This window comes from Canis lupus, chromosome 32 (genome assembly GCF_011100685.1).
Source record: "Canis lupus familiaris isolate Mischka breed German Shepherd chromosome 32, alternate assembly UU_Cfam_GSD_1.0, whole genome shotgun sequence".
Lineage (NCBI taxonomy): Eukaryota > Metazoa > Chordata > Mammalia > Carnivora > Canidae > Canis > Canis lupus.
In genome coordinates this window covers 3,683,100-3,707,184 of record NC_049253.1, presented here as the reverse complement: position 1 = coordinate 3,707,184, position 24,085 = coordinate 3,683,100, and the positions used below count along the sequence as shown (strand labels likewise).

Genomic DNA, 24,085 nt, shown 5'->3' with positions numbered 1-24,085 from the left:
GCTAAAGGTTTGTCAATTTTATTTATCTTTTAAAATTCAATTCTTGGTTTCTTGATCCTTTGTTTTTTTAATTCACAATTTATTTTTTCTATGATCTTTATTTCCTTCCTTCTACTGAGAGTTCATTTTTTTTTAAATATGACTCTAGACTTTATTCTTTTTTGTTTGTTTCTCTAGGTGTAAGTTAAGATTGAGATTTTAGTTGTTTCTTGAGGTAGGCCTGTTATGTTATTAACTTCTCTCTTAGAAATTGCTTTCACTGCATCCCAAATATTTTGTACTATTGTGTTTTTATTTTCTTTAGTTTCCATGTTTTTTTAAGTTACCTTTTTGGTTTCTTTCTTCATTGACCCATTGCTTATTTGGTGGACTGTTTTTTAGCCTCCACATGTTGGTGTTTTCTCCAATTATTTTTCTCATAGTTGATTTCTAGTTTCATACCATTATGGTCAGCAAAGATGCTTGATCAGTCTTCTGGAATTTATTGAGAATTGTTTTTTGGCCCAATCTGTGATCTAACCTGGTGAATGTTTCATGTACACTTTGAAAGAATGTGTATTCTCTTATTTTTGAATGGACCATTCTGCATATACCTATTAAGTCCATCTAGTCTAATGTATTGTTTAAAACCAGTTTCCTTCTTGATATTCTGTCTGGGTGATCACATGTTGATGTAATGGGGGGACTTAAAGTCTCCTACTATTATTGTATTGCTATCAGTTTCTCCTTTTATGTCTGTTCATGTCTGCTTTATGTATCTTGGTGCCCCTGTATTGGGTACATAGATACTTAAAATTGTTATATCCTTTTGTTGAATTGATCCCTTTATCATTATGCAGTGCCCTTCTTTGTCTCTTGCTACAGTATTTGTAGCAAGCTTATTAATAACAAAATAAAGTATATTTTGTCCAATATAAGTATTCTTACTCCAGCTTCTTCCTTTATTTCTTTTGCGTCTATTTGCATGGAAAATCTTTTCCCATGTCTTTACCTTTAGCTTATATTTGTCTTTATGTCCAAGTGATTATCTTGTAGGCAGCACGTATATGGTCTTTTTTCTCTTTGTTTTTTTGTTTAATTTTATCCATTCCATTGCCCTGTTTCCCTTGATTATAGAGTCCTAAGTCCATTTACATTTAATGATAAGTATATACTTATTGCCATTTTGTTAATTTCTGGTTTATGATGTAGTCTCTTAGGAATCGGTAGTACAGGATTATTGACAGTAATTACAATGCTGTGCATTAGATGTCCAGAATGTATCATCTTCTAACTGCAAGTTTGTACCTATTGACCAAACTCTTCCAAATTCCTCCACTCCTTAACTTTTGACAACCATCATTCTATTCTCTGTTTCATTTGACTTTTCAGATTCTGCATTTAAGTGATCCTAATACAGGATTTGTGTTTCTTGGGCTTATCTCACTTAGCATAATACCTGCAAAGTCCATCCATGTAGTCACAAGTGACAAGATTTCCTTCTTTCTCATTTTCTTTATAATTTGTTGGGAATCTAAGGCTTGGATTGATTGATTGATTGATTGATTACTTATTTATTTATTTATTTTAGAGAGGGAAGTGGGGAGGGGCAGAGGGGGAGAGAGAAAGAAAGAGAATCTTATGTAAGCTTCATGCCAAGTACAGAGTCTGATGGAGGACTTGATCTCACCACCCCGAGAGACAACCCTGAGATCATGACCTGAGCTGATATTAAGAATTGGATGCTTAACTGTCTAACATCCAGGCACCCCAAAAGCTTGGATGTATTATGATAGAGCTCTGCAAATGGTTTCAAAATATTACAAAACTAAAGATTATTTTTTATAATTTTAATTATGATATAAAATTTATTATTTTCAAAAATAGGCTTTTTTAAGGTTTCAAGTTAATCAGCTATTAGTTTGAGTAGGCTTTTTTGTTACTCTGAATGACTTTTTAAAATATTTTATTTATTTATTTGAAAGAGAGAGAGCATGAGTAGGGCATAGGGCAGAGGGAAAAAGAGAAGCAGACTCGCTCCGCTGAGCAGGAGCCCTATATTGTGCTTGATCCCAGAACTCTGAGATAATGACCTGAGCCGAAGGCAGACACTTAACTGACTGAGGCACCCAGATGCCCCACTCTGAATGATTTTGAAGGCTCTCTGTGTTCTGAGAGTCAGAAGATATTTAGAAATATTCTTTCTAATGTCTAATACTTTCTTACCACATAAGCAATGAAGTGAGAAATTGTACAGCAGATTATAGATATGGGTAGACAGATTTTTTCTTCTTTTCTTTTTTCTTTCTTTTCTTCTTCTTCTTCTTCTTTTTTTTTTTTTTTTTTGTATAGTTGATACCATTATTACATTAGTTTCAAGTATACTGGGCAGGTAGGTTTCATTACATGCAGTAATGGACAACATATTCAGTCCCTCCAGAAATTGGTAGGCTAGCCAGTTCTTTTTAAGGGAATCATTTTTCACTAAATAGTGCCAAAATAAGGATGATAATAACTCTTTAATAATTAAGAAAATTTAATGTGAGATTAATAACAGAAAAAAACTATTCTATGGAACCAGAATAGTTTCACTGTATATATGCATTTATTTTTCATATTTGGTATTTTTATTTTCAATTCATGACTTATAGATATTCAAATTAATTAAAATTACTTAAAGCAGGCCATATAATGTTAATGATACAAAACATTATATCTTGAATATTATTAAGATTATATATATTATAATTTATATTTGAAAAGGATTTTAACAGTTTAATTTTAAATTACAGAAGTTTAAAGGGTACTCAGCATTTTACATTTGAAAGTATTTGATCCTAAGTCTAGCATACAGAATTTTCTACAAAGTTTTTATTAATACTACATGTGTCTTTTTAGAGATTCAAGTGTATATTTATTTTTATATTTTTACACAGATACTTTGGAGCACTTTTTCTCCAGCTTCAACATTTTTCCCCCAATGATTAAAAAGGGGATTAAATTTATAACTGACGTATTTTTATATCTTGTTACACACAGACATACATAGACACACACATACACACACACACAGGTGTTCCCCCAAAACAATCTCACCATTGACACATGCCAGTCATACACATGAAGCAATTTTTGTTGTTGTGTTTTACCAGACTTGTAAACAGTATTCATTTAGCTCTCTCAGAGCTGTATTATAGCTGATGTGTAATTGGCAAGAATCATTTTCTTCTTTAAAACCATAATTAGGATCCCTGGGTGGCGCAGCGGTTTAGCGCCTGCCTTTGGCCCAGGGCGCGATCCTGGAGACCCGGGATCGAATCCCACGTCGGGCTCCCAGTGCATGGAGCCTGCTTCTCCCTCTGCCTGTGTCTCTGCCTCTCTCTCTCTCTCTCTGTGACTATCATAAATAAAAAAAAAAAAAAAAAAAAAAAGACTTAAAAAAATAAATAAATAAATAAATAGATAAAAAATAAAACCATAATTATAACAAACAACTTCCAATAAGCATATGAAATGCAAAATAATCTGGGCCAATGAACAAAATATTTTTATGAAGTCCAAGTAAATCCACGTGATGGAGCAATTATCAAAATGCAAGTCTTATGCCAAAGGATATAGATATATTTGTTTGTTTAAAACATATTTAGTCTTTAAACCATTTCAAAGTATATAACATTTTTTGACCTACAAATTTTATCTTAAATGAATATTTTTATATTATAAATAACTTTCAAGGTTAAAAAACACAATAAGGTAGACTTAGGTTAATTTATTTTTTTTCCAAGTGCCTCTAGCAGAAATGTATGATGGATGGTTATCAGGCAAATAGAATCATTTGCAATTGATTATTTCCACTTCTCTTATTTGTTATTATATCTATACATGGTTGCTTATTACACTGACCCATTCAACTATTGCTGAAAGTTCAAAAAGATTCTTCAATTTCTCCTGTAACTCTAGAATTCATATGAGAGCATCAACCAATAAATCAAGCAAAATTCTGGCTCATTAACCTTTTAGGTAAACATTGGAATTTTGATCTTGGCATGTTCATGTTGAATATCATAAAATAATGTACAGATGGCATTGTTACTATTGCATAGTTTAATTCTATATTCAAACATATCATAAAAAGCAAATCTAAGACATTTATCATTCCAAAAAATAGCATTCTATACAAATGCATACCTTAACATACATAAAGAAGTTCAATTTTGCTAAATTTTTCTAGAAAATGAGTTTTCTTTGTAACAATTCGATGTTTTATCATAGAAAGGCAGTTTTAATTTCAAGGCAGGATAACGAGGCTGGTCAAAACTACATTTTTACTGTGCTAAAGAAATAATTAGGTCTAATTATGTATGATATGCTAATAGAATATGAATTGTAAAAATTTCAAAAAGAAAATGCAGAGTGTTAACCCTTATTTTATTAAAGATTACTTGAAAACCACCTTGCATACTGATTTTACTTCATTCTATGCAATGCCAATTACAACATCAAATGAACCTCAAGATAATAAGCTTGAATTAAATTTTCTGTAAAGATTTCCACATTGCTTTGGTAGCAAGTTATATCTGTTAAAGTTATATTAAAGTCAATTTTCACCATAATTTTTTACTTAAATATTTATATATTGTAAGTCAAACATGAATATTTGATCCATTAAATGTCTTGAGACCTTAAAGAAATACACATACAGAAAAGGCTGATGTTTTGAGAAAATAAAACGTTCTAAACAAATGGCATTTAAATTCAAAGCATGGATGTTTCAAGTCTTTACAGCCTACTTTTATTTAGCTGCTTGACATTTATATTCACGAATAAATATAATCATATATAATCAATGGAAAATTAAAACTTTGATGAATTTATATATTCCTACTTTGAGAAAATCCTTTTTTTTTTCTCCCTAAATCACTAGACACTTGGATTTGAATTGTAAGAACTTTTGAGTCACCATACTCTATGTTTTGCACTAAGCCCTTCTTAGCTAGTAATTAGTCTTTTTTTCTCTAATGATTCAAAGTCAGAAATTAATTGCACACATTTCAGATTGATTAATGGAAAGAACAAAATAATGAGTCACTCACATAACCTGATTAATCCTACAAAATCACTTAATATGGCTGTAGAAGTAGCTGAAAAAATGGACAAAATTCACCTATTAAAAAATTGGAATGCGTTTTTATGATTAAAGAAATAAACCTTTCAAAGGAACAGAATTAAATTCACTTCTTATGTCCCTTTAGTGTGATACATTCACTGATATTGATGTATTTTTTAAAACTCTGCTGGCATGACTGTGAGACCAATGCCAGGGAAAAACTTTACTTGCAGTGTAACCTCCATTTCTCCTACAATTTTAGAGTTTTAATACCTACAATATTACTTCTAACTCTATCCATCTACTGGCAAATTAAATAGCACATGAAAAAAATGATGTTATCAAATAGTCTCAGTAGGGAGCTGTTTGTTTTCCTAAAGCATGACTTTCTGCATTCAAACAAAATGTTAAGTTCCATAATTGCTTTTACTAGATTAAAATTATAAATGATAAATATCAAGAAATGCTATTAATACACTCTAATATGCAGCTAAGAACAAAATTAAAAAGACAGTTTTAAAATTTACTGTACTCCTTCCAAACTCAGGGTACAAGTGGTAAATTTTTAGAATAGAACATTTACTCTGTCTGCAATTTATTAAACTAGACTCCTGAAAAGTGTATTCTAAATACTGCCATCCTCACACATAATAGCTAATTAGAATTAGAAGCCACAGTTTCTGTTTAACCTGTGATATGCCTTAATAAAAAGTTCAAGTCTCACTCCTCTAAAGACTCATGCTTAATGCTAAGCATGTGATAGAGTTATACCCTCTGCATCCTTATTATTCACCTTTTATCATCATTATCATCGTTATCCCTAAGAGTTACTATATATATGATCTCATGTCTCCAGAAAGTAAGTGAATAAGTATTATGCTTTACATTTTATATATGAGGAATCTCAGAGAAACTATGCTGTTTGTTATATATCTTCTACTTAGAATTTATTCCTAGAATACATTATCTGCAAGATAAGCAACTTTTGACCAATTAAGCATTCCTTGCAGCTACAGAAACAAGAGCAAAGAACATAACTTTTCATGGCCATACTTTTTTAAGAAAAAGAAAAAGAAAGTAAGCCAAATATTCTCAGGTAATAATGAAAGGCCTGTAATTTGAGCTAACAAGGGAAGGAGGAACCAGTGATGAGCACTAATGATATTAGTTATCTATTACATTGAAATTTCAAATTTTATCTTCCTCAGATCAAAAATCTATATCATATATTTCAAATTGCACTGTGAAAAATAAAGGCAGTATCAAAGCATGCAGCTTGTCATGATCTTTAAACTGTTCTCTATGTGAATCTATAGTTACCAAGTGGATACCATTCTTTAAAAATCTCTGAAGAAATTATCTACCATTATGGTGTATTATTAGTTTAATCAATTTAAATATAAAATTAAGATGAATATATCTTGATAATAACTAAATGGTTTTTATGAATTAAAATTGATATATATAGTAAATTCACATTTTTTAGAAAACCAGGTATGATATTTATTTTCTATAATATTATTTTAGAACTCTGAAAATTAACTTAGGTCTGAAGAAATATGCACACAAAACCACAATTGTATACATATAAACACAAAGATTTATTTATTTATTTATTTATTTTTTATTTATTTATGATGGTCACAGAGAGAGAGAAAGAGAGAGAGGCAGAGACATAGGCAGAGGAAGAAGCAGGCTCCATGCACCGGGAGCCCGATGTGGGATTCGATCCCGGGTCTCCAGGATCACGCTCTGGGCCAAAGGCAGGCGCCAAACCGCTGCGCCACCCAGGGATCCCAAACACAAAGATTTAAAACTGACTTTACATAAACTAAAATGTATATGGGTACACCTATGAAGATCATTGTCCTATGCTTGAATTATATTATGAATTGTGTAAAATTGCTGCATGTAAATAAAGGAAAATGATTATTTGAAGATGTTTAATATTTTGAGTGTATTGGGCTACATAACAATATTTGGTTTATTAGTAAGATATAAACAGTGACCTTCAATTATTTTAGTTTTCAACCAAATCTCTGGATGATATCTTTTTTACATCATATATGGGTCACTCACAAATGAAGCAGAGACATTTGATTCTTAAGCTTCATTCTGTACAACAGCATCAGTTTTGGATAACATTTAGGATGAAATCAGACAGTAAGCTTACATCTTGTTAAAGGTGCATTTTTTTTTTGCCTCTAGGTATTAAATATCTCTCAATTATTAGTGATATTAATTACTCTTGTTAAATAAGCTAAGAATATACTAAATGTTATCAGGTAAGTATGTGAAGACAAAACAAAACAACACTTTATGTACTCTGGCAACATTTAATCTCTCCCCTTTCACATAATACAAAAAATAATAATAAAGTTATATTTAAGTTTTCAGCTAATTTTGAAATCCAGTGTTGTATATGAGCTGAATTAATGTTTCCCACCAAACATATTGCATGGTGGGAAAAAATAGGATATAAGTAAACTTGTCTAATGTTTCCACTTTGAAATACATTTTAAAACATTTCAAATTTTCATTCAAATGCTAATATACTGCTGTAGAAAACAGTAGTCTGGCCATTAGTGAATTTATATGTAAAACAATTTTATTAAAAGTAGGTAATGCCTTTCTGTTCTATGGGTGAATCAATTTCCAAGGGTATGCAATGTAGAAGCCTATCAAACACATTTAGGAGGAAGCAAACAAATGTAAAATACTTTATTACCTGCTCATCAGTAGGTAAAAATATGTTTATAAATTACGTAAATACTGAAAAGATATATTTTGAATTCTTTGGGATTTGCTCTAAATCTTAATTCTATATAAATAATTTGAATTATTTGATCTAATTCTGAGTCACACATTTGATTGCATCTCAGAAAACTAATTCCATGGCAAGGAGCCTCTAATCCTGTTTAGGATCTTCATGGTTCTGAGCCCTGAATGTTCAATTTTTCAGCAGCTATTACTGCCATTCCTTGTGCCATGCACAGGTAATTAACATGATACAATAATAGGTAGGCATGGCTTCCATTTAAAATGATTATTGAAAAAAAAAATAAAAATAAAATGATTATTGAGGAAGATTTATGGATACATAAAATATAGATCAATAGATAGGTTGCATGTGCAATAGTAAAGATGTAAATAGATGTAAATAGTAAAGATGTCCTTCAGTTTTATTTTAGCACAAAAGATTTTTGGAGGAGGTAAGGCTTTGGGGAACAATGCAGCTCTTGCTGTGTTCTATAAACTATGTATATGAGAGAATGTGAATGCAAGCTACAGTAATATGATGAGTCAGAAATCTATCATAGATGTTCAGACAAAGATGATAGCTTCTTAAAAGGGGCTCAAAAGTGGCGAAGGAAAATTTGGATGGCAACTGTAAGAACATGTCAGTGATTTGATTTGTAATGAAGAGTTAAATCCTATTTTGATTTTTGTAAGCTTTTAGACTTCATGTTTGCCTCTTCTTGTGCCCCACACCTGGGCAAGATGATAAAGGAGCCTAAACTTCCCCTTTAGCATCTTCAGGAGATTCAAACCACCTAATTTCCTGCCTTCCTCTTCACCTAGGCCCATCCCCTGATCACAATAAAAGCCCCAGTTTAGGATGCTTTCCTTGCTTTCTCAAGTTGTTGTGGAACTTTTGGAGACTGCTCTGCTTATCTCTGAGACCTTAATTATGTAAGAATAAATTCTTTTTGTACATTTCTGGTGTGTGTGGCATCATGTGTCTCTGTATTCAAACCAAAGTGGGTGGATATTCCTTATGTTTTAAGAAGAGGTCAAGCCAAAGCAGTGTTGAGAGTTTATTGGGCATGATTTCTAGATTTTTGTTGTAAGTTACCAGGTGTTGGTAGAAAGAGCTGGATCATAATGAAATTCATTAGAGGTCACGATGAGTTTTCAGTTTTATACCTATTGAATTTATGGTGCCTGTCTAGTTGTTTAGCCAGGCACCTGGCTTACGGAATTGAAAGAGGGAACATAGAATTCAGGGCCATTTTAGATGGATAGTAATTAAATTTGGGAACTTAGGCTATTTCAGTGACCCAGGGAAGCACAAAACAATAATCTAAAATGAATCTATAATTTTAAAATCTTGCAAAGCCTACCAAAAGGGGGGAAAAAAAGTCACAACATGAATGGACAGAGCAAGCTTTAGAACCAGGTAGGTCAGGGATGTTGAAAGTATCAGAATGGACATTTAACAAAAATGATCAATATGATAAAATTCTATGGATAAAGTAAACATCAGGCAAGACTGGAGAGCAGTGTAAACAGATTAAAATTCCTAGAATGAAAACAAAGCAATAGAAGACCCCAAAATAAAACAAACAGGGATGCCTGGGTGGTTTAGTGGTTGAGCATCTGCCTTCAGCTCAAGTTGTTAACACAGATGTGATCTCACTTAATTGGAGCTCCTTAGTTTAGTTGTCTCCCACACTCTAAACCTCTGGCTACTTGATTTTACCTAAAGCCCTCTCTTTCATTTCCAAATCACTTCGTTGCATCTTCCAGAAATGTTCTGTTTTGGTGTGTATGTGTTGGGAAAACTAATTCTCATCCTAACTTGTCCCTTCTACATTCCCTTAGTCATGTTGTACTGAAACTGGAAAATTCTTCTGTTCTCCGAGTTGAGTAGTTTATTCTCCATTACCCATGGCCCTAAAAACAAGCTGGAAGCCCAGACCTGTGTGATATTTACTGCTGCTTGTAAATGCCCCCCTAACTCCTGCCTTATGTAAAATAGTCATCTTCCACTGATGTTAAAAACCATAAACTACAGTACTCTCTGAGTTCTTGTTTACAAATAAATTCATTTAGTATTGATTTAGAACACATAAGATTTTTGCAGACTTCTGGTTTTGTTTCTAATATCCAAGATCATCTAGTATTTTGGTTGCATGATACCCTCCTACCCACTGGGCTATCTTGCATGACTGTTTCAAGGATATATTACTTTTAATAACATTGTCTTATTACATCTTTGAAATCTCAAATTCAAATTACATCTTTTAGGTCATTTTTCCTCATTCAATTATTTCCACCATATTCTTTGGCTTTATTGAAAACCCTAATTTTGTAACCTATAAATCTAAGAATTTTCTTTTTAAATCTGCTTTTTCATTTGTCCTTTCAGCTATCCAGTAGGGTATTATGATCTGTCATTTCAACTCCTTTTTTCTTGGTATTCTTTAAACTTTTCTAGTAAAATTGTAGTGTGAGAAACTCCAACTATTCCTTCCCTATGCCAGATCTGAGATGACTGAATACTCCTGTATGGATCATAAAAACTCAAGGTTTCTGCTACTCATTTAGAATGTTCAACTCAATTGTGCCTTCATCGTTGCAAGACAACCTTTCATTTGTTTCCTATCTTTCAGCTACTTCTGTAGCTTTCCAGCCCTCTTAAATATTTGGCCATCTAACTCTCAGCATTAACAGCTCACAGTTTCTTCAGAGAAAAGGAAATCGTAGATTGATTGCATTACATTGATACTTTGAATCAGAGTATGATACTCTGATGGTGATGAATAGAGTTAGAAAAAGTTACAGAATTTCAAATCTATTAAGATCACTTTCTAACCTAGCAACATATAAAATAGAAAAATATGGCTTAAGGAAGATTTTGAATAGGTAAAATTTTCAGATTATCTATCAAAATTTAACTTTTATTCCACTGTTCAATTTTAAAGAAATTTAATTGCAAGTGAAATTATCAAATAATTATTCGCTAATCATTATAAACAAAGATTTACTTTGGATATGGAATTCCCCTAATTCCATGAAGATGTTTAAGCAACTCTTAATGTAAACTAGTATTTGGAGAGAAGTAGTAAATTATAGCTTTATTTTAAAAATTTTAAAAAATTATTGTTTTATTTTGTTTTGTCTCTAGAATGTAGAAGAAGAAAGTACTGCATTTTTAGTTCCATTAGGACATAAACTTACTTAAATGAACTTGTTTATAGATTGAATGTCTAACTAATGAATTATGGGAAAATACCACTTTTATTAAACATCTAGCTTCACTACTTATATATGCTTTTAATTTAAATTCATGACTTGAGCTTGAAATGACTTCAAGACTTGGTTAAACTTGAAAATACTTGTGTAGTAAAACCAGTTAAGAATCTATTTCAGACATACTTTAGGCATGTATGATATCCAAGGGATTTTTTAAACTTAAGACTTGCTATTGCACTACACAGCAAAACTTATGAAATATTTGATCAAAGTTGTTAGTCAAATCAACAAAAAAATGAATCACTTCCAATTAGCTTAAATTAGTATTTAATTTGAAAATACTATTTTTATTGTTTGGTTGCATTGTATATTTATTAATACCAAACCTAGAAATATGTCACAAAGGTATAACTCATTTTACTATTTTATACATTTTTATCTCAAGAGTTTTAGTTCGAGTTAATCAAATACATATGCTTGGTGTCCCATTTCTAAGTAGTTTAAACCTTTGTACTCTGGATTTGATCATTGGACCAATGATGTCAAAATCATGGACTTGGCTGCTATTGTTCTAATATTCTATCATTTAGAAATGATACTAATCATTTGGAGTAGTGTTGGCTCTAAATACATTAATTCTTCCAGGAAACCTTTCATTGTCCTTGGAACACATGATTACCTACAGGAATACTCAACTTCCTTTAGGTCTAAATATTTTTGCCATAGGGCTTTTGGGTAATGAGCCATGACTTTACCTTGAGGGCATTTGTTGTGATGAGCATTGAGTGTTATATGTAAGTGATGAATCACTAAATTCTATTCCTGAAACTAATATTACACTATATGTTAACTAACTGGAATTTAAATAAGAACTTGAAATGAAAAACTGTTCCACACTGCCTGATCTCTACTTCATTTCACTTTTTTAATACAAAGGAAGAACATAATTCTTAACTCAGGGAAGAATCATTTTTGTGAAGAGAAGGGGATTATCACTAAATCTGGCATTTCTCTTACCGAGAACATTTTATTTTTTTGGACTTTAGCTGGTGAAAGGCTAATGTTTGCTTTCATAAAATATTGTTTTGGTTTGGATTTTAAATGTAATTTTTCTATAGAATAAAATATCAAAAGGCATTGAAAATTTTAAAACTTGGGATTTGCTAAGATAAATATGTGAACTGGCTTAGCATAATTGCACTTTTCTGTCTTAGAGTTCTTTATTTCTGCTTCTGATGGTATTTTTTCTTTAATAACCAGACTCAGTCATTTGTTCCTTAATAAAAATATATTTTATAAAATAAGTGCCTTATTTCTTTAATCTTTTTAACTTAGATATTTCTGAGCAAATCTATTGCTGTTATACTTTCAGGTATCAACTTTAATGAACTTCTATCATTCAGAATTTTAATTTTGCCCCTTCCTGGACATAGTTCATTCATTAATATTTTGATCACTAGTTATATACTATGGTATCTATCTGAAATTAAAATTTGTGAATAACCACAGGGAAAAATGGAAGGGTGTGATTTCAAGGACATTACTCATCTTACTGTTTTGTTTTGTTTTAATTAAATGAAACCTTTTACTGAAGTTGTCCAGAGCATTTAAACTATAGTTCCATAAAGACATGCCAAAATTCATTAACATTTTTCAGGAGTTTGGGGAATGATCCAGAGCTCCTTTGCTAGGGATCAGGTACGATAGTTAAAATATTTAAGTTGAAGCTGGAAAGTACCTATATTATTTAGTACTAATAGAATAATTACTTACTAAGCACACAATATATAGAAGTATACTATTCTTGCAGTTAAGAATTTAAAAATTTGTCATAGCCAGTGCCCTCACAGGTCTTGGTCTCTTCGATCTCTGGAAGGGGTGTGTGTATGACCAAGGGTTAGTATTTGTACTGTATTGTGCAGTCTTATATACATATATCACCCCATGTTTGCATGATGAAATGATTATCATTGTGGGAATTGCATTATTGTGAAGAAAAATAAAAACTACGTTTACATTTTGGACAAGAAGAAACAATGTTAAAGTTTTGTTATCGGGGTACCTGGGTGGTGCAGTTGGTTAAGTGTCTGCGTTTAGTTTGTGTCATGATCACAGGGTCCTGGGATTGAGTCCAGCATCAGGCTCCCAGCTCAACAGGAAGTCTGCTTCTCCCTCTTCCTCTGCCTGCCGCTTTCCTGGCTTGTGCTCTCTCTCTCTAATAAGTAACAATTTTTTTTAAAAAGATTTTATTTATCAGACATTTTTAAAGAACTCTGATTTGGTTCTTTGTTTTTCATAGAAAATGTTTTTCCATCTCTTGGTAGCATAATGAGGATGATCTCCCTAAATACCTTCAGCTATACTTCAACTCTAGTGTTATTAACTGGTACAGAAAAATACTCTTCCTTAAAACTTACACAATCTTGCTGTGGTTGCTGAACTGCTAGATATAGGCCCAAGAAGAAGGGATGTTATTCCCCTGGGAAGTAACACTCTTAGAAATTTCTATAGGTGGGGGGATCCCTGGGTGGCTCAGCAGTTTGGTGCCTGGCTTTGGCCCAGGGTGCGATCCTGGAGTCCCGGGATCGAGTCCCACGTCAGGCTCCTGGCATGGAGCCTGCTTCTCTCTTCTCCTGTGTCTCTGCCTCTCTCTCTCTCTCTCTCTCTCTATCATAAATAAATAAAGCTTTTTAAAAAAAAAGAAATCTCTACAGGCAGTGAATGAGTAACATGAAGGAAAAATTCAGTCGAAAAAGATACTACAAAAACCTGAAAAATAACTTTGTTAGAAACTACAGCCACTCCTGAAGACTTCAGTGTTCTTGGTCTTAGATGGGAGTATTAATTTTCAGTTATCAATATATGTTTTCCTCAGAATACATGAGACAGCCCTGTCTGTATCACCAATCAGTCTGTCCTGAACAGACCCTGATATATTCAGAAAATATTTTAAGTTCTCAACAGGGATTCAGAAAGACAAATGAGACTAGGAAAAAAACAATGCATAAAAATACTGAGGATGAGCAAGGGAATGAATGTTATCTAAAGTCAAGGAATATTTGAATATTTCCTTCATAAGATGAAGCTCTCCATTTATACAGGTATTTTAAAGGATAATGGATAAGCTGCCTTTGAATTATTTTCATTGTCCAACTTTTGTCTCAGGGTGACAAAATTTTGAAAAATAATATATCAAAACACCAAATAAACTTAGTGGGAAAAGCAATCAAAACAAGTTTTTTGTCTTCAATCAGCCTTTTTTTGTAGCCACAAAATTTTACATTGTTCAATTGATACTTTGAGAACTAAGTGCAGTATTGCCTTTGCTCAATTTATCCACTTTTTTTTAAAGATCTTATTAATTTATTCATGAGACACACATACAGAAAGAGGCAGAGGGAGAAGCAGGCTCCATGCAGGGAGCCTGATGTGGGACTTGATCCCAGGACCACAGGAATATGACCCGAGCCGAAGGCAGATGCTCAGCCACTGAGCCACCCAGGCATCTCAATTAATCCACATGTTTAAATTTCTTTCCTTTGCAGAAGTCAAATGAAGACTTTTTCCCCCCCTAAAGTAACATAAAATTGAATAACTAGTTAATGAGGACAGTGAGAGCTGGTCGTCATTATGAATGAAGTGACCCATAGTGAATGAAATTTTAAGGTGTAAAAAAACCTTTAATTTGGAAGTGAATTTTTCTTCCAAATGATAAACTACTCTTGGAATTGATCTTAGTAAAATGTAATTTTAATGTATTTATTTAAATTTCTTGTCTCTTTTTGAATGTCAGTTTATTCTCCATGTTTTTTTGTGTGTGATAAATGTCAATTTTTTCTTAAATTTTGATTCCTACAAGAATGTGCTCCTCTACTAAGTTCATTTAGCTTTCTTAAGAATGCTTTTTGTTTGGGTATAACACACTTCTAGAATCTTAAGAATGTTTTTTTTTTGGGGGGGAGTATAACACACTTCTAGAATCATACCATATACATTACAGACTCAAATTCTAAGAACCTCCTATAACTTGTTTTGCTTTATTGTTTTTTCTAGACTGTGCTCCTTGTGAGTAGAAAGTGAACAAGCACCAGTAACAGAACTTGGATAACTTGGTGCCCTGGGAAATATAGTTGAATAAATGACCACAAGGTACAGAGTATAATTAGTTCCTGACTTGATGTTAAGCAACATTCACTAATATTCTTGTCCCAACTTTTGTCTAGCAAGACCTTGAAAGTTTTACAAGTAGTAGCCAGAAATTCCCCTTTGTCCTTTTCCACTGAAATACCAAGTAACAGATAGGAATATTTATAATATTGAAAGTTTATTTTGATTTTTTCTTAGATAATCTCATTTACATAACACAAACATTCTTTATAGAATATTTTTCTCACCATGAGTGAGATTATTTTGCTCATTATAAAGATGTAAGTTTCTTAACTTTTAGATTGAGAAACTTTATACTCTATATTATTGTTTAGTATGTATCTATTTTTAAGATAACCAAAGACTTAAGCAATTTTGAAATACTATGTTAAAGTTGTATATATTCTTCAAGTCATTATATTTATCACATGCAGATTAAATTTAAGAATATATACAGAGGAAAGCCAAGACTGCCCATAATGAACTATGTATTCTAATGACTCAGTGATTCAGCCTTTTAAATTTATAAGCATCTTCTACAAAACTATTATGATAAAAGCTATATATCAAATATATAAATAGCAGGTGTTATGACAGGCTGAAATTTCTCTCCTCTCCACTAAAACTAGATGCTCAAATCCGTATATTCAATTAAGGATAGAGAAATATTTTTATTTTAATACCTTCGAGCTGTGTTCTACAATTGTTACATATAAAGCATTAACAATATGGAAATTAAACATGTATCTAAGTTTCCTTGATATGGAGGATTCACATAATTTTTATTTTTATTTTTTTCACATAATCTTTAGCACTTGCAGTAACAGATGGTGAATTGTCTACATAATCGCTTTACAACTTCAAGTGTGGACAGTGATCATTTTCTGTTTTGCAAGTCAGAAAAATAATGCATTTTTAAATGTCTAAATGCCATTGTAAAATGTCTTTACCCAAAAGTTGGAGATACAAACAATATATAAAAATGATACATGTTTATTTTCTTTTTAAAATAAGTTTTGTTTAATTCAAGTTAGTTAACATACAATTTAATATTAATTTCAGGTGTAGAATTTAGTAATTCATCACTAACATATATCACTCAGTACTCATCACAAGTGCCCTCCTTAATCCCCATCACCCATTTAACCCATTCCCACCCCAACCCACCTCCCCTCCAGTTTGTTCTCTATAATTAAGTCTGTTTCCTGGTTTGTCTCTTTTTTTTTTTTTTTTTTTTTTTTACCTTCTATGTTCATCTGTTTGGATTCTTAAATTCCACATGTGAATGAAATCATATGGTATTTGTCTTTCTCTAACAGATTTATTTTGCTTGGCATAATACACTCTAGTTCCATTAATGTAGTTGCAAATGGCAAGATTACATTTTTTATGGCTAATATCCCATTGTGTATATTGATACCACCTCTTCTTTATTCATTCATCAGGGGATGAAAATTTAAACTTTTTCCATAAGTTGGCTATTGTTGACAATGCTGCTATAAACATCGGGGTTCATGTGTCCTTTTGAATCAGTATTTTTGTATACTTTGTAGTAGTGCAATTGCTAGATTGTAGGCTAGTTCCATTTTTAACTTTTTGAGGAACCTCCATACTGTTTTCCAGAGTGGTTGCAGCAGTTTGCATTCCCATCAACAGTGTAAGAGGGTTTCCCTTTCTCTACATCCTTGCAAACACTTGTTTACTGTGTTTTGATTTTAGCCATTCTAACAGGTATGAGGTGATAATCTTATTGTAGTTTTCATTTGTATCTCCCTGGTGATCAGTAATGTTGAGTATCTTTGCCTGTGTCTGTTGGCCATCTGGATGTCTTCTTTGGGAAAGTGTCTAGTCATATCTTCCACCCATTTTTTTAATTGAATTATTTTTTGGGGGGTGTTGAGTTTTATAAGTTCTTTATATTTTGGATACTAACCCTTTATCAAATCATTTGCAAATGTTTTCTCCCATTCTTTTGGTTGCCTTTTAGTTTTGTTAATTGTTTCTTTGCTGTGCAGAAGGTTTTTCTCTTGATGAAATCCCAATAGTTTATTTTCGCTTTTGTTTCCCTTGTCTCAGGAGACCTATCTAGAAAGAAGTTGCTACAGGCAATGTCAAAGAGGTTACTGCCTGTATTCTCCTCTAGAAATTTTATGGTTTTAAGTCTCACATTTAGATATTTAATCCATTTTGAATTTATTTTTGTGTTTGTAGTGTAAGAAAGCGTTTCAGTTTCTTTCTCTTTCATGTTGCTGTCCAGTTTTCTCCACACCATTTGTTGAAGAGACTTTTTCCCAACAGATACAAAACAAATAAGGCTATTAATCACAAAGAAAATTCTTTTTAAAAGTATCAATGTAATATATGCTGATATATACACATAAGGATAATTGAAAGGAAAAAAAAGCATGATTCTAACATGTATCCAAGATCTTATTTAACTTATTAATTTAGATTATAATCCAAACATTAAAAACACATAGATGCCTGGGTGGCTCAGCGATTGAGTGCCTGCCTTTATTTAGCCCAGGGGATGATCCTGGAGTCCTGGGATTGAGTTCCACATCAGGCTCCCTGCATGAAGCCTGTTTCTCCCTCTGCCTATGTCTCGGCCTCTCTCTCTGTGTGTCTCTCATGAATACATAAATAAAATATTTTAAAAATAAAATAAAAACATAAAATGAGTCAAGCGATATATAAAATATAAAAATATATAAGTATATATAAAATATAAATAAAATATATAATATATATGTATTTGGAGGCTATAACTAAAACACAGTACAGAATTAGGTTATTTTTTTTAAAGATTTTATTTATTTATTCATGAGAAGAGAGAGGCCAAGACATAGGGAGAGGGAGAAGCAGGCTCCCTGAGGGGCATCTGATGTGGGACTTGATCCCAGGACCCCAGGATCACAACCTGAGCCATAGGTAGATGCTCAACCACTGAGCCACCCAGGTGCCCCAGAATTAGGTTATTTTTAATAAAGCAGTTTGGAGTTTTGTTTACCTTAAAGCTCATTTTTCAGAAATGGCATGCCACCATTTCACTGTAAAGGGAAGTTTAGATTAAAAATGTACTGATGAAATAATAGGAAGAGATAATATTTTAAATTTATTATTTTTTTCTCAGAAGGGCAAGCTTCTTCATGCTTCCAAATTAGAACTAAAAAAAAAGGGAGATCAGGTAACTAAACTACATCACTATACAGAATTTTGAACGATGTATGGCCTATGCTATCTTTGAGTGAGAATATGAATACTTAGTGCACCTCAAATACAGCGAGTAGGAGAAAGCATTTTCATATATGTAGTAAACATAAAAACCCAGAAAGAATGGTGCCTCGGTTCATCTCAGTTTGGATACCACCATAAAGATAAATGCAATTTGATTTTCTGGAAATTAAAAGTATATCAGTTATACATATAGTTAAATGACAAATACTTGGCAATAAATATTTCTGGTTCTAATGTAGAAATCAAAGTGATTAATTTGCATCATCTAAAATCATATGAGACAAGGTATATCTCAAATATTTAATATATTAAGTGTGTTTTCTAACTTGTCTCTCTCTCAAGGGTCACAGTTCCTCTTTTATACCAAGATATATACATATTCCAAGAATACCATGATCCAAGTGCCAGACCAGGAGTTTTGCTTGTAGGAATAAGTTCTCTTTTGATGAACTAGATAGGAGTGAGTCTAGGAGGAGATTGAAGAGCAATTGAATAAAAATGGAAGAGTAAATATGGTTGTCTGGTATGCAGAAAAAGGATCTTCCCTTGTAGTGGATCAGGGAGCAGAGTTTATAACACAACAGATACATGTGCCAAAAAACTTGATTTAGTTTTGTGTGTGATGTAACTGAAAGACACATTTATATTCTAGTTAGGTACTGGTGCCAATGTTTTCTTTCAGATAACTTATTCATGGTCTGAATTAAACCAACATCTTTATAATTGTTGAATTCTCTTATATCTGCTTGATTTCCCGTACGTGTCCTGTGATATATTTTCTGTTGCCCTTAGGGCATATTGATCACACAGATTTTATTATGTATTCTGCTAGCTGGTAATGCAAAATCCCTAACCTAATCTTAGTTTTAGTTTACTGTATAATCAGATATTTTAGAATTTTTTTATTTAAATCCCAGTTAATATACAGTGTACTACGAATTTAAGGTGTGCAATATAGTGATTTAATATTTCTATGTAATACCCAGTGGTCATTGCAAATGTACTCCAGATTTTAAGTTTTTTTTTTTTTTCTAAGACTGAGAGGCAAAGTTCTGATTAGCATCATTCAAATTTATATCACTTGAAAGGAATACACAGGGAATAGTGAAACATGGTATATCTTGCTCTTTGTTCAGACTTTGTTTCACATTTAAGTATCACTTCGCAGTCTTCATATAGGTCTCTTGATACATACTTTTCTAAGTACTTAGACTTATTTTCATTTCTGAGTACTATTTGTTCAAGTAGATCTGTTTTTTTTAGAATGTTTCTAACAGCCACCTTATCACATTTAAAAAAATACTCAATTTGTAAAATTATATTGTATTGGTCAGGTATAAAAACAGACCAGCAAAAATTGATTATTTCTTTGACAGGTTATTTCATCTGTGCTTGCATATATTTGCCCAAAACCTAGACAATGTTAAATGATGGCAATGTATGGTATTTATCCTAAGTGAAATGATTTCATTAATTTTCTGTCAGTCTTTAGGAACCTTTCTTTTTTTTTTTAATAATAAATTTATTTTTTATTGGTGTTCAATTTGCCAACATACAGAATAACACCCAGTGCTCATCCTGTCAAGTGCCCCGCTCAGTGCCTTTAGGAACGTTTCAAGTATCATGTTATACATAGGATTCTATTTATTTTTTATATAACATGATTTATATTTTTAAAATGCTGTTAGTTATTATATATAACTTTTTAACACTTATTGTTGTTATTAAAAGTCCTGTCAGTTTGGAATGATGTACTATCTTCATTAATGCATTTATTCAACTATTTCATTGTTGTACGTGATCTTATTTTTCAGTTTAAACACTTTTTCTTACTTCATATTGTGTTAGTATTATTCCTATTAGTTTCCCCTATAGTCAGAAGAAAACCTGATGCCCTAAAGTAAAATTGACTTTGTTTTACTATCCTGCATGATCCTATAGTCTCTAGGATCCAGGCACCTGAACACCCAACGAGGAGCTCTAGTCTCTTTCTCACTCCAGCCATCTTCATCCAAGCCATACAGTGGCCTTACTTTTGGATTTTTTTTTTATTAGCTTTCCATTTTCTACATGAAAATTAGGCTCAGTCCTTAAAACCTAATCTACTTTTCTGGAATCTCAGTGTGTTCAGAACTTGATTTTGCCTGTGCCCACACCCCTCCCCCAACCCCACCAGAAGGCTGTGTCCTCAATCCATAAACTAACACTTTATTTTAGATTGAGCCAATTATCAGATCTAAAGCCTTCAATAAGCCTACATATTTTACCTCAACCTTATGACAAATGAATTATCTGTTCTCCATCTTCATCAAAACTTACAGATCATAAGCCTTTACCTTTCAAGTAAACAGCTACTATTTTCGAGGTTCTGCTTACTTGGCCCAATTCATCTAATCTTCCTTAACTTTTCCATAAAAGTATTTTGAAGTTATCAAAGGTTATATGTTGGTGAAGAGTTTCCATGGAAAATAAATTCTTCATATTAAAAAAAAATTCTTTAGACTTATTTTACCTAAATGAAATATTAACTCAATCCTAAGCATGTTTTAAAAAGCCTGTAACTCATGATTTGCACATATTAATGCTTTTTGTTAAGTACCTACCATGTGTCTTGCCCCATTATGTCCTAGAAGCTGATCTTACAGCAGTGAATATTTGCTCTCATGATACCTAAATTGGGAGAGGAGAGCAAATTAGACATGTAAATAGACAAATTGACATTTCAATGATAAATGCTATGAGAACATAAAAACATGGAAAAATGATAATGTGATGGAAAATTTCAGTTGGCCTACTCAAAGTTGTTTTCTACAAAGAAGTGACATTAGAAATGATATCAAGGGCAGCCCGGCTGGCTCTGAGGTTAGCGCCACCTTCAGCCCAGGGTGTGATCCCCAAGACCCAGGATCGAGTGCCACGTCAGGCTCCCTGCATGGAGCCTGGTTCTCCCTCTGCCTGTGTCTCTGCCTCTGTGTGTGTGTGTGTGTGTGTGTGTGTGTGTGTGTGATTAATAAATAAATAAACAACCTTTAAAAAAAAAGAAATATCAAGAAGCAGCCAAACACATGTAGATTTGAGAACTAAGAATTCTAGGAAGAAGGATATCCAGGTTTAGAAGAAATCTAATAAGCATATTGCACATGAAAAACAAGATGACCCCTGGCTAAAACTTAGAAAAGAGGAGGAACAGGTCCACCACTCTCAGGACACACAGGTGATAGCAGGAAGTTTCAATGTTTTTGCAAAGCTAATAGGTATTCTTTAGCTAACACGATTCTTGACTTTTATATCTTAGTATTAACTTTATATGGAAAAATACAATATAGGAGAGTATCACATGAGTTGTCTCCATATTATGTGAAAGGTGCTATTTTTTTATCTTAGACTTGGATTTTTTAAAAATATAAATAATTACACATTCTCCATTAGTTACTGCATAGGTCCATTTATCACCATTTTTAACATACTCAGTTGACACAGACCTTGTATATCCCGACAAAAAAAATTTCTCAATGGGACTCTCATCTTTTCAGTTTTTCATGTCTTTGGCATATACAACAGAACGTTTGGACATTGAGTCTTTTTAGGAGGCTCAGTTAATCTTTACTATTTGGCTTCTCTAAGATGGAAGAATGTGATATAGACCTTGGTAACCCTCTACTTTCTATGTTCTGTTGTCACCACTGAGATCAGGTGACCAATTGTGATGTTACCATAACTTGTCTTTAGAGAACAGTCTCTGCAGGGCATTCTAGGGGTGCTGATATTTCAGTAACCAATGAACCATGCATACCTTGTTATAAACTATAAACTAAGTCTTTGGATGGTGTGGAGTCAATCACATAGATAACACACTCTTTAATATCCCTATCTTTATAACTGCATTTCTTCCTATCTACTGTACAAAGTAAGAACTGGTATTGTAAATTGGTATACACTTGGGTAGTTTCCAGTCAACCAAGCAAGCTGTTAGTCACTTCACACTTTTCTTTTTTCTTTTGTTTTTTTTCTTAGAAAATCTTTGATTAAATATATTTTTAATTTCTTTTTTTTAATAATAAATTTAATTTTTATTGGTGTTCAATTTGCCAACATACAGAATAACACCCAGTGCTCATCCTGTCAAGTGCCCCCCTCAGTGCCCATCACCCATTCACCCCACCCCCCACCCACCTCCCCTTCCACCACCCCTAGTTCATTTCCCAGAGTTAGGAGTCTTCATGTTCTGTCTCCCTTTCTGATATTTCCTACCCATTTCTTCTCCCTTGCCTTCTATTCCCTTTCACTATTATTTATATTCCCCAAATGAATGAGACCATATAATGTTTGTCCTTCTCCGATTGACTTACTTCACTCAGCATAATACCCTCCAGTTCCATCCACATTGAAGCAAATGGTGGGTATTTGTCCTTTCTAATGGCTGAGTAATATCCCATTGTATACATAAACCACATCTTCTTTATCCATTCATCTTTATTTTTTTTAAGATTTTGTTTGAGAGTGAGAAAGAACAAGTTGGGGGGGAAGAACGGAGGGAGAAGGATAAGCAGAGTCCAATGGGCATAGAGCCCATGTGGGGCTTAATCTCACAATCCTGGGATCTTGACCTGACCTAAACCTAAAATCAGGAGTTGGATGGCCAACTGTCTGAGCCATGAGGTGCCCCAGTCACTTCACTCTTTCAGTATCACACAAATTCTATTCTTTGCACTATTAACATAATTAGATATACTTTTGTTCTTTGTCTATGACAAGCAGCTTCCTCACACATTCACAAGGTAGATATCTAGAAGTATAAATTGACCAATTTTGCAATTATTTTACTGAGTATGAGAAACTTCCACCTGAAAGGATGGTCTGTATGACTCCTGGGTCTGAAAGGATAGAAGTATGAGCCTGAAAGAAATGAAATTTGGTCAAAGTGTGTCCCAAGAGGAATCGGCATCTCATACAAGTAAACAATCAGATGAGATATTTGATTTTTAGAGTATAGCTGCCCTATAATGTATTTCAGATGTACAACATAGTGATTGAATAATTCCATGTTACTCAAAACTCACCATGTCTCCATACAATATGACAATGTTTTTTACTATATTCCCTATGCTGTACTTTTACATCTCCATGATTGGAAGATTGTATCTCTTAATCTTCTTTACCATTTTCCCACCTCTCATCTACGTCCCTTCTGGCAACCATTAGTTATCTGTGTTCAAGAGCCTGGGGGGGGGGGGTTGTTATTTCTTTCTTAGATGCCATGTATAAATCATATGGTATTTGATGTATTTAAATTAGCATAATATGCTATAGGTCAATTCATGTTGTAGTAACTGTCAAGATCTAATTTTTTTATAGTTGAATAAAATCTTCCATTATACATATATAATGGATATATATATATGGATTTATTTATATGGATTTATATCCATATAAATACAGTGCTTCTTTCTTTATTCACCTGTTAATGGGCACTTGGGTTACTTCCGTCTCTTGGCTATTATAAATAATGCTACAATTAATATAAGGGTACATATATTTTCAAATTAGTGGGTTTTTAAATTTTTTATTGGAGTTCAATTTGCCAAAATATAGCATGAAACCCAGTGCTCATCCTGCCAAGTGCCCCCCGCAGTGCCC

The 24,085-nt window shown here is 32.7% G+C and overlaps 1 long non-coding RNA gene across 1 annotated transcript in view; it reads right to left on the bottom strand.

Annotated features, from left to right (window-relative positions):
- LOC111093623 overlaps window positions 1-22,118 on the bottom strand; it is a 30,800-nt gene extending 8,682 nt beyond the window's left edge. The window contains exons 1-2 of the long non-coding RNA XR_005382605.1: window positions 21,931-22,118; window positions 21,052-21,118 (exon numbers count right to left, since the gene is read on the bottom strand). This is a non-coding gene — a long non-coding RNA (uncharacterized LOC111093623). The remainder of the gene's footprint in view (window positions 1-21,051; window positions 21,119-21,930) is intronic.
- Between the last annotated feature and the right edge of the window lie 1,967 nt (window positions 22,119-24,085).